Source organism: Chanodichthys erythropterus, chromosome 8 (genome assembly GCF_024489055.1).
Source record: "Chanodichthys erythropterus isolate Z2021 chromosome 8, ASM2448905v1, whole genome shotgun sequence".
Taxonomy (NCBI): domain Eukaryota; kingdom Metazoa; phylum Chordata; class Actinopteri; order Cypriniformes; family Xenocyprididae; genus Chanodichthys; species Chanodichthys erythropterus.
This window is the reverse complement of record NC_090228.1, coordinates 478,802-490,000: the sequence shown is the minus strand read 5'-3', so window position 1 is coordinate 490,000 and position 11,199 is coordinate 478,802. Positions and strand designations below refer to the sequence as shown.

Genomic DNA, 11,199 nt, shown 5'->3' with positions numbered 1-11,199 from the left:
GCGCAACTGCTAACGTAACTGTAAAGAGGCGGCGAGATTGGCATTCTCAAACCGAAGCGGGGAAACATGGGCTTAAACGGCAAAGCCTTCACTGGCTCTTTGCTATGGCGCTTCTAGGCTGAATTTACTTCATTCTCTGCGGCCCCCTGCCCGGAGGCGGTTGTGGCCGAGGTTCCATGGTGTAATGGTTAGCACTCTGGACTCTGAATCCAGCGATCCGAGTTCAAATCTCGGTGGGACCTGCTTTTGCCACGAATGTGAGCAGGACCCCGTCCGAAAAACTTTTCAGCAGCAGCGAGCCTCAAGAGCTCATCCAGGGAGTGCCCCATCGTGCCATAAAAGCGCAGACTGTCCCAACAGGGAAGAGAGCGTAAAAGGGCAGGGCGCCACCTGGAGAATGCGGGCATCGATCCCGCTACCTCTCGCTTGCGCCTACTGCTTCCTACCGATTGAGCCAAAGTAAGCCCAAAGTAAGCCCACATGAGCCAATCACGTTTCTCTGCTGTGGCTTACTTTTGACCAATCACGTTTCTCTGCTGTGGCTTACTTTTGACCAATCACGTTTCTCTGCTGTGGCTTACTTTTGACCAATCGCGTTTCTCTGCTGTGGCTTACTTTTGACCAATCGCGTTTCTCTGCTGAGGTGGCTTACTTTTGACCAATCACGTTCCTCTGCTGTGGCTTACTTTTGACCAATCACGTTTCTCTCCCGTGGCTTACTTTGTTTTGACCAATCGCGTTTCTCTCCTATTGATTAACGTACTTTTGACCGTTATTATTGTCATCTTTGCATTGCAATAGGTAACGTTATCTAACAGCTTTGGGTAAGGCTATGTTTTAATTATTATTGAATTATTATTTTCGGCGAAATTCGCCGTTCTGAAATCAAAATATGTTATTTATGTGAATCGTGTATATCCGAAGGGGTGGGGGCGCGGGCGCTTTACTAGTTACAACTCGAAATAAACATGAACATCTGAAGGTAACTTATATTAAAAAATACAGTACTAACTTACTTACCAAAATCCGTATCCGTATATATTTTATAGTATATCTTAATATTTTAAATAAAAGTAAAATCTTTTACAGCCCAGTAAAATAATATTTTATGCATAAATGCCCGCCTAAATTGCGCTTCATTTGTTGTTCGCCCCACTATTGATATGACTACAAATTACGGGATGGTCTGCACATGATATATGGTGTTAAAGCAACGTAAAGATTGTATATAATTCTTTTTATTTAATATTTTTTGCATAAAATAATAGTGAATTTACATCCCGCTTAAAATATGGCGGTAAATTGCTTTTGGGCGGGTTCGCTGTCAAGACAGTGATTTCTATTTACACATAATACACATGATACAATACACAGTTAAACATAATGATATTATATTTTATAGTATTTACTCTCTAGTATTACTTACTGCCCCAGGGCAGCTGTGGTATTTTGGAATGAATCAATATTTTAAGTTCTTTGAATGCTGAGAATTCAATTCAATTCAATAAATGTATTGCCATGTCAACACAGTTGATAGGAATTTGTCTTGGTACAACTCTCAAACATAAATACAACACTCAATGCATACAGTTAATAAAGTGCTACTAGCACTCAGTGCAAGTTCAGATATCTGATAACCAGAGGGTAAGTACTGTCTCTAAAACGTGATGTGGAAGTCTTAATACTCCTATATCTTCTAGAAGTGATATATAAATCCAATGCATTATGATACTTATTATTATTTTAAAACTATAATGTCTCTAAATGTAACCCACACTTTTATTTACTTATGTTTTATTTCAGATTATGTATGCGTACCCAGTGTTCCGTAGAACATCCTCTCTGGATCGTCTCCTTATGGGGCCAACTGAGGAGGCGAATCGGAGTGAGACCGTGGTGTCTGGGAGAGCCAGGTGTAAAGAGGAGGTGCTGGCCGAGGCCACTGCTTTTGTTAGGGAGAATGGAGGGGATCCTGGTGACCAGTTCTTGGTGCTGGCTCACTGCAAGCTCCAGTTTGGTAAATACCAGGGCCAGCGGTTCCGGTGGCTGCTGGAGAACTCGCTGGGGTATGCTGTGTACCTGGTCGTCAGCATTGCTGGGGAGGAGGAGAGGGACAACCCGCTCTCTTCAAACAAACATCTGTTCCTCAGGTACACCTCCCAGATCAAGGAGATAGGGGAAGAGGTTGAGGTGTACAAAAAGAAACAGGGCATGATGGCAGCGGCTCGGGAGACTGGAGACCAGGGGTGTCTAATGGTGGAGTTTGGAGACTTCCGGGGGAGGTCTATGAAGGAGGTGTATGAGGACCAAAGCAAGGAGGCCCGGGCCCTCATCACCTACTTGAAGAAGGCAAAAGCCAGGCCCAACACCAACATGGCCATCTTCAAGGCCTATGTACAGAAAAGGCAGGCTTCAGCTGCACCAAAAGAGCCTGACACCACTGCCTCACTGTCAGTGCCTCCACCTGCTGCCACACAGACTGGGGTACACCTGAGTGCCACTGTGAAGGGCCTGTTGGCTCTTGAAAAACCTCTGTCTGGTTCACTGTTGGCAAAAAAACTGATGTCTCCAGTTAAACCTCGTAAGTACTAGAGTGAACTGTACAGAAAAAAAAAGAAAACAGTTTTTGCTAATTAATCTAAAATATACCTTTCTCAACATCAGCTGCGGTCCCACGTTTTCCCTCACCATCAAAACCTGCAGCCCGGAGACAGCTCTTCTCCTCTGGTGAGTACATGCTTCACTGCGTACAGGTGTATTGTTAATATGTGCTTGTGTGTGTGTTTAATGTTAATGTTATTTTACAGACACAGCTGCAGGTGACTTCTTTGTGGAGGATGATGATCTGGAGATGGTAACTGTTGCCTCCCAAGCTGAAGAGCAACTTCCTAAAGGTGTGTTATACTAAACAGATATTTCAAATACAGATCTGTGATAATATAAATTCTGTGTTTATGTCCAAATGTTTTTTTTTATTTTACTGTACAGAGAAATGTCACATATCAAGTCTCGAGCAACATGCATTCTTTGAGTGCACCTCTTCAAAACAATAAGGAAATGTAAAGGTGTATGTAAAATATGTTTACTTGCTATTTTTGTTATAATCGCAGACTAACACTCATTCTCCTCTCTCCTAAACATCCCACATCCCTTGCTCTCCCCCGGTTGTAAGTGTGGTGACTGAATGTTGTAGTTATTAGAGGGGCTCACAGTAGATTATGTGTCTTGGGGCTGCTTTTCTTTATACTCATATAATCCCATCTCACTTTCCTCTCTATATTTGATTTAATGGTAATCATGCTGAAAAAGCTGCTGATATTTACCTCTTGCTTCATAACACCAGTATAACTCATTTCACCATTATGGCTAACTATTAATCATGCAGTAAACATTTTGTACTAATTGTAGTAACTGTAGTAGCTGTCCATCAGTGCTGGGTGGGTGGGTTGTAGTTGTAGCTCATTACTAAGACAGCAGTGACAATCTTTAAATAACTAAAACTAATTGTATGTTTTTTCTATATAAGCTCCAGCCACTTTTGCCTCAGAGGCTCCTGCCCCTACACCTCCAGCCATGTGGAGACCTGAGCCAGTGTTCCAGCCGCCAACTGAGCTCCCTGTCCACTGGAACGAGCACCTTCCGCATTTCCAACAGGACTGGATCAGGAAGACTCTGTTCAGAGCCAGTGCCAAAACAGGAAAGCCAGACCTGGTCCCACAGCTGAAGCTCTGGTGGTATCCTCCCCAGCCACCGCTCATCCACGCCCAGCCTCCCGCCTCTCCTGACCTCTTTTTCTGCCGCCCTCTTTTTCTTTGGATGCCACTGAAGATGTGGTCCATTCCACTTGTCTGTGTCCAGCCGGCCTGCAGTAACCACAAACTGACTGCTGCTGGCCTCTACCGCACTGTGCGCAAGGTCCTGGACATAGATGGGTGGTATGACCTCGCCACAGAGTACCTGGAGTGCAAGCGGTGCAAAAAGAAGTATCCTGCCTGGTCTGAAGACATCCTGGGACAGCTGGATATGGGGCATCGCTGTCAGTTCCCTGCTTTGCTGACATACAGGTATTACACAATTATAACAGGGCAGCCACAAGGTCTTAAAAGTATTAAATTGTATAAACAGGTTTTAAATTTTGTTCATGTAGGTCATAAATTGTCAAATTAGGACATCTAAGTCCTGTTTTTTTTTTTAGTCTTATACTTGCCAAAAACATATTATAGATCATTACTTTGTAAGTAACAACAGAGAAGTCTGTTTTTTGAGAGTTGGATGTGAATTTTGTGAATTTACTTAGCAACAAATTTTATCAATAGAGGTTTTACGAATATCTTGTCACCCTTTTATTTAGTAAGTATTTGAAATGCAGAACTGGAGTTATTTCACCTGTACTAGATTTTAATACAGATTTTATACAATTTATACAGAATATTGGCCTTTTGCCGGCAATCTTGGCATTAAATTTGATTCTAAGTGGCATTAATAAGTCTTAAAAAGGTCTTAACTTTTACAAGACAAAACCTTGAGCTACCCTGTATAATGAAAGTAGAAGATACACATATATTTGGAATATATTTTATTGCTTCACTTATGTATACATTTATATACTAAAATATTTTGAGTAATTCATGACATTTAGTGGCATTATTGTACTCTCTGTAGGTACTCCTGTGACTACCGGGTGCTCAGGATGATGAGGGAGAGGACCCTGGGCAACAGTGTGACTCAGCTTTATAAAAAGCTGAGTGAGGAGCACAGCGAGGCGTGGACACAGCGTGTGCTGCAGTACCTGACTGCCTGTGAACCCTTCACCAGGTCCACCGTCATCCCCCCTCCTGTGTTCGCAGAGCCACCACCCTTACCTGCCCTCCCTAAGCCCAAGTGGCTGTTGGCAGTGTATGCCAGGGATGTGCTGATGCGGCTGGATGAGATCAAGGCCAAAATAACATCTGTTTTTGGTTCTGTCCTCAAGATGGACTCTACAAAAAAAGTAAGATAGAGTTATTTATTTTAATGATTGTTGTGAATGTGCATACAGCTTATGTTACATTTATTTTACCTCACAGGTTACCAAAAAACTTGCTGGTGCTGCAGCTAACACTGCTGCCTGGAGTACAAATGTGGGCAATGAGCATGGCCAAGTCCTGGTGTCCGTGCTCACAGCCGCAGAGGGTCACGGACTGTGGCCCATGGCAGCAGGGCTCATGAAGCGCTACAGGCAGGCTGGAGTAGCACCACCGGCTATCATGTACGTGGACCGAGACTGCTGCAGCCCATATGGCCAGTCACAGATCAAGGCCATGTTTTCAGAGTGGAATGAGCTCCAAGTGCGCCTTGACATCTGGCACTTCATGCGGCGGTTCGCGGCGGGAGTCACCACGGAGGCTCATCCACTCTATGGCATCTTTATGGCACGTCTCTCCAGGTGCATTTTTGAATGGGATGCTGAGGATGTTGCTGCTCTTCGGCTGGCTAAGCAGGGTGAGCTACTGGCGAGACAGATGGGCCTGCTATCAGAAAAGGCACTGTGTGCGCGGATCAGCAGGAGGGAGTTGGCGTTGCACTGCCGGAGGAGGACCAGGGGAGTGGAGGAGACCACAAGACTGATCAAGGCGCTCATTGATCAGTTTGACAGTGAGGGAGGAAAGGACACCCTGGGAGTTCCACTGCTAGACCATGAGCGCATCCAGCAAATCTGGAAAGACCAGCAGAGACACATTGCCTGTATTCAGGACCCAGAGGGCTTCCCTCTGTATATCAAGACGGGCACACTGAAGAAGGGCAGTGTGGAGCTCTGCTGTTATCGGTGCGCACGTGGCTCTACCTCCCTGGAGTCGTTCCACCTCCACTTAAACCGCTTCATCCCAGGTGGGTTAACACTTCTCTGGTAAATCGCAAAAGTACTCAAGCCATTTTCTTTGGCAAACAAATTGTACATTAATTATTTATTGTTGAAATGATAGGAACCAGTGCCAGCGATGCCCACTTTCAGGCCTACCTCCTGGAAGGCCTGATGCGGTGGAATGAAGACCGAATGGAGGAGGCAGTAAAGGGGCAATCCACTCTGAGGAGCTATGGCAGTGCTCTGAGGGAGGCTGTGGACCAGCTCAGCCGCAGGGTTCTGGGGAAGCCCTTGGATGAGCGCTATCACCCTCCTGGGGTTTACACAGGCAAGAATCAAATTCAAACAATAAATATTATTACCAGTACAAAAATGTATTTTAAATTCTGTGCTCATTAAAATTTTCTTTTTCAGGTGAATTGCTGGGTATTGAGTATCTGTACAGCCAGACCGGAAGAACACTGACTGTGATTGAGAACCCAGCTGAGGAGGACAGGCTGGTTGACCAGATTGATGATGAGGAGGTCCAGGATGAGGGCTTTGTGGAGGAAGACACTGAGGACATCACAGTGCCAGTGTTGACAGAGGATGACTCCTCCAGCTCTCCCTGGACCAGTCCACCTCAGGCCTCTCCCCTTCAGACTCCTGCAACACCATCCCTCTCACCTCAGCCATCCACATCTCGTGACAGAGATGGGCAGCCTCCTCCTCCTCCTGTCACAGTCTCAGGGCTGTCACAACAGCCACCTCAGGCTCCAGACCAGCTGGCTGCATCATCTGGCCCTGCACCATCTACAGGGAGCAGTGCAACAGACCAGGCTCAAGTTAGTATAGCTTAATCAGAATATTTTATGCTCTAAATTATGACATTTTGTATATATTAATGAATACATTTTGTAGGCACCAGTTCTTGGGCCCGATGGTGTTGCTGGCTGGGACAAAGTTCAGAATTTGGCTGGATATTTGGTGGACCTCCGTCAAGCCCCTTACTTGGATGAGCAGCAGGTGAGAGAGATTATCTGCCTCTGGAGTGCTCTTGCTGCTGGAGACAAGGCCAGGATTCAGTATCAGCCCAGACATCAGGCCAAGCTCACACAGGGCCGCTTCAAGGCCCCTAAAGGCACCAGAGTGACCCCAGGGGTGGAGAGCGTGAAGAGGTGCTTGATCGGCCATCCAGGCGGGCCAGCTCAGTGGCCCAACACCAGCCGCTTGGTCGAGGCCATGTGCATCAAGCTGTGTGAAGTCCATAAGTCCCCGAGTAAGAAGGCTGGTGTCCGCATTCCTCGATGGACCAAAATCTTGGCAGACTACCATCACATCAGAGAACTGGTGCTGAGCAGTCGACCGCTGATGGATGACACGTCAATCCAGCTTTTTGAGCTTAACCAAAGGACACTCATTCAGTGGTAGGCACAGTAGATGTAAAACCTTGTATTAAAGGATTAGTGTCATATATTATAACTGTAATATAAATTATGTCTGTGCAGGTTTCAACGGCGGCAGAACACCCAGGAGATGAGTGTTCTTACACAAGGCCTGGCTGCAGAGGACCGCATCCCTGTAGCCACCACACAGCTCCCTCCTGCCCAGGAGAGGTTAGAGGAGGCTCCCACAACATCTGGGCCACAGCATGAGTTTGTGCTCCCTCCAAACAGGGAGGGACAGGCTCCTCACCTGCGGCCAGGCAGACGACCTGGTAGTGTCACAGCAGTGCGCCCTATCACTCCTGCACCAGCGGCTCCTCCTACACTGCCTGCTCTTGAGCCATTGTCAGGGTTCTTAATTGTGAACCCGCTTGTGATGGGATCTGGTGCAGGTACTTCTGCAGTTGTGTCCCCTGCAGGTCCAGTTGTTGCTGCTCCCATTGCCCCTGTGTCTGTGTCTCGCTTTACACAGAGAAACAGGCGGCGCAGGGCTAAAGAGGAGGCCGCTGGAACCTACAAAAGAAAATATGTTCGTGGTGTGCCATTTAATACGTGCAGTAAGTGTGGGCAACCCAAAACAAAGGATTTTGGCCACAGCCGCTATGGGAATGCCACTTTTTGCCCCCATTCCTCCGGTGGTAAATCTCTAGAGGAGTGGCTGGCAGAACAGCGCCAGCACAAGAAGCCAGGAAACCCACTGCCATAGTGCAGAGGTGGACACTCACCCCCTGCCTGTAAATACTGTATATTATACTATGTAAATAATTTATATCTATTATATCTACCACAAGAGTTGTACAGACCAATCTATCTAATTAATAATATAATGCGTCTATTGTAAATAATTGTAAATACTTACCATTTTCTTAGTGTTTGTAAATATTTGTAATCTTTAGCTTGATAGACATCCATTTTATGCTTTGTTCAATGTTGCTGGTCCTGTACATATTTGTATATATTTCATGGGCCCACCCTTTCATATTGTCCTGTACATATTTGTATATATTACATGGGCCCACCCTTTCATATTGTCCTGTACATATTTGTATATATTTCATGGGCCCACCCTTTCATATTGTCCTGTACATATTTGTATATATTACATGGGCCCACCCTTTCATATTGTCCTGTACATATTTGTATATATTTCATGGGCCCACCCTTTCATATTGTCCTGTACATATTTGTACATATTACATGGGCCCACCCTTTCATATTGTCCTGTACATATTTGTATATATTTCATGGGCCCACCCTTTCATATTGTCCTGTACATATTTGTATATATTTCATGGGCCCACCCTTTCATATTGTCCTGTCTGTATATATTGTGTGTGTTTGCATATAGTTATTAAAATTCTTATTTTGAAAACCTGTAAGATATATGTTTATTATTTGAAGGAGAATCATTCATTATTTTTTTCACATTATCTGTTTTAATTGCACATGTAAGCATAAGAATAATATAATATCTGTTATTTACAGACAGCATGACTAAACAAAGCTTAAGAAGTTTTTTTGCTTTCTCAGTCCTTAAATAAGCAATATATTGTAAAAAAAAATATATATTGATATAAAAAAAAACATTGATATATTCAAAAACTATTTTAAAAATATCTAATGTGTTTGTGTACTCATTTCAATATTTGTGTGTATTAATTTTAATAAAATATTTTACAATTGAAGTGTCTTTTGATTTGATAAATCATATCCCAGACAAAAAACACATCTTTGAAGAAACATTTTTATTCATTTTCTTTACCATAAAAATGTAATATGCTGCTAAAATAATATACACAAAATACTAAATATCAATCAATATAATTATATGTCATAGATTTAGTTATCTATTACATATTATATTGATTAATATTTATCATTTTAAGCACTTGATTGGATACCTAACAATACACATGTAATAGACAGATGACAGCACGTCCTTGGATACTTTGTCGCGCAGATCATGGGTTCGAGCCCAGACCGCGGACAGTGACTTGTTTCACATGTAACTAAAACTCCCCCATAATGCACGAGAATATAGTACGAATATTGTTGCAGGGGAAATTTGCCGGCGTATTCCGGTTTTCTGCGTCTTTTTCGCTTGCGTGCGGGCGTAAAGATTGGGCCCCTTCCTTTGCGCAGTGAGCGCTCTACCATTTGAGCTAATTCCCCTGGACAGTGGAGCAAAGGTGTCCATTGCTCTCAAAGACACCGGCGAGGAGCGACCCCTAGCAGGTGTGCAGGCATTGCAGCAGGATTTCCAATGGCCACAAAGAAAAGAGACCCTATTTCCTCTGTGCTGGTGACTTTGCACTGGCTACTGTTTATTCGTAGGTTTAATTAAAAGATTGTGCTTTCATTTTTAAGGCCCTTCTTGTTGTTGCTCCACAATATATGTGTGTAGACGCTCAAGACGCTACCTCTAGGGTCACTCGGGTCATGCAGCCAGCTTCTCCTCTCTGTTTCTCTGACTTAAAGTCTAAGAGACATCTGACTTTTTTAGCTGTCCTCGCTGAGCACTGGAAGAGTCTCCATCTTCATCTTAGGTCCACCGTCACCGTTGGCATATTTTGAATCCACCTAGAAGACCACTGCTGTTGTTTTTCATTGGGCTTCATTATAAATAACCCCCTCAGAACTGAGTTGTGTGGTCATTCAAAACTTTAATAATATAATTTAGTTCTTGAGTCCTTTCTATAAACAGAAAGGACTCAAGAGCAAAGGCTGGTTAACAAAGTTTATTAGACAACTTAGGCAGTCTGCTGCACATCATCCATTCTTGAAGCACATTGTGGATGCAGATCTGAAGATGAACTCAGGAAAAACAAAAGATAGGCTCTGACATAGTCTAAAACAACAATCTAACACCATAAGCAAACTTAAACAACAATGACAGACAAGGAGTGCAGGGAAGTGAGTCCTTTTATAGGGAGTGCTGATGATCAAGTCCAGGTGCAGGACTGAATGATGGGGAGATGACGAGGAAGTGAGTGCAGGTGAGGAAACAATGAGGATCATGGGATATGGAGTTCGGCACAGAAGGGAACTGTGACAGTAACCTACTGTATTTTCTACATTTCTTTGCAGGAAACCACACACATATACATCAAATTCATGTAATATAACTTTACTTTTTAAACGAATTGGAAAAATAAAGTGGGTTGTATCCAAGTAGCTCTAAATATTTTAGAATAGTTATAGAATAATCTGGCATCCTTCTGTCAACTTCCAAGAATAAAACATATTTGTGACAAGAATAAAATATTTGTCACAAGAATAAAACGTAATCCTCCACTTATTGCTCACAAAAGAGCCAGAAATATTAAGGACAAATTTGTTAGGGCTTGTTCCCCAAATAAACCTACAACTATTCCTTTGGGAAATTTTAAATGTGGTAATTGCATTAACTGCTAATATACCAGGAATATTAAATGTTTTGAACACCCTGTCTATAAAAAGAATAAACATATAACACTAAAAATGTTATATATTGGGGAAACATCACGTTGTTTAAGGGATCACAAGAGCTCCATCAAAAGAGGTGATATAACAAAACCAGTAGCAAAACATTTTAAAGAATTTAATCACCCTATGTCTTTTTATACTTTGGCATTGAGCATATAAACATTCCACTAAGAGGAGGTAACATCAACTTAATTAGAAAAAGAAGGGAGGCTTTTTGGATTTTTTATTTAAAAAGTTTGTTCCCTACGGGGATAAATGAGGAATTGGTCTTAAAAGATTTCTTATAAAAATATTTTGATATTCTGGTATAAAGGTGTATGTTTTGTATATGTGTTTATTATTATTATTATTAATAATATTTTAGTATTATTTATTTATATATATTTTTCATATACATATTTTTTTTCTCTTTGATGATCATTGGTTGATGCATGATTATTTATTATAAGCTTTGTGATTGGTAGATGT

General features: G+C 42.8%; 1 non-coding gene across 1 annotated transcript; it reads left to right on the top strand.

Moving 5' to 3' along the window:
- The first annotated feature begins 170 nt into the window (after nt 1-170).
- trnaq-cug (transfer RNA glutamine (anticodon CUG)) lies at nt 171-242 on the top strand. The gene has a single exon. It is a non-coding gene; the product is annotated as a tRNA-Gln (tRNA).
- The last annotated feature ends 10,957 nt before the right edge of the window (nt 243-11,199 follow it).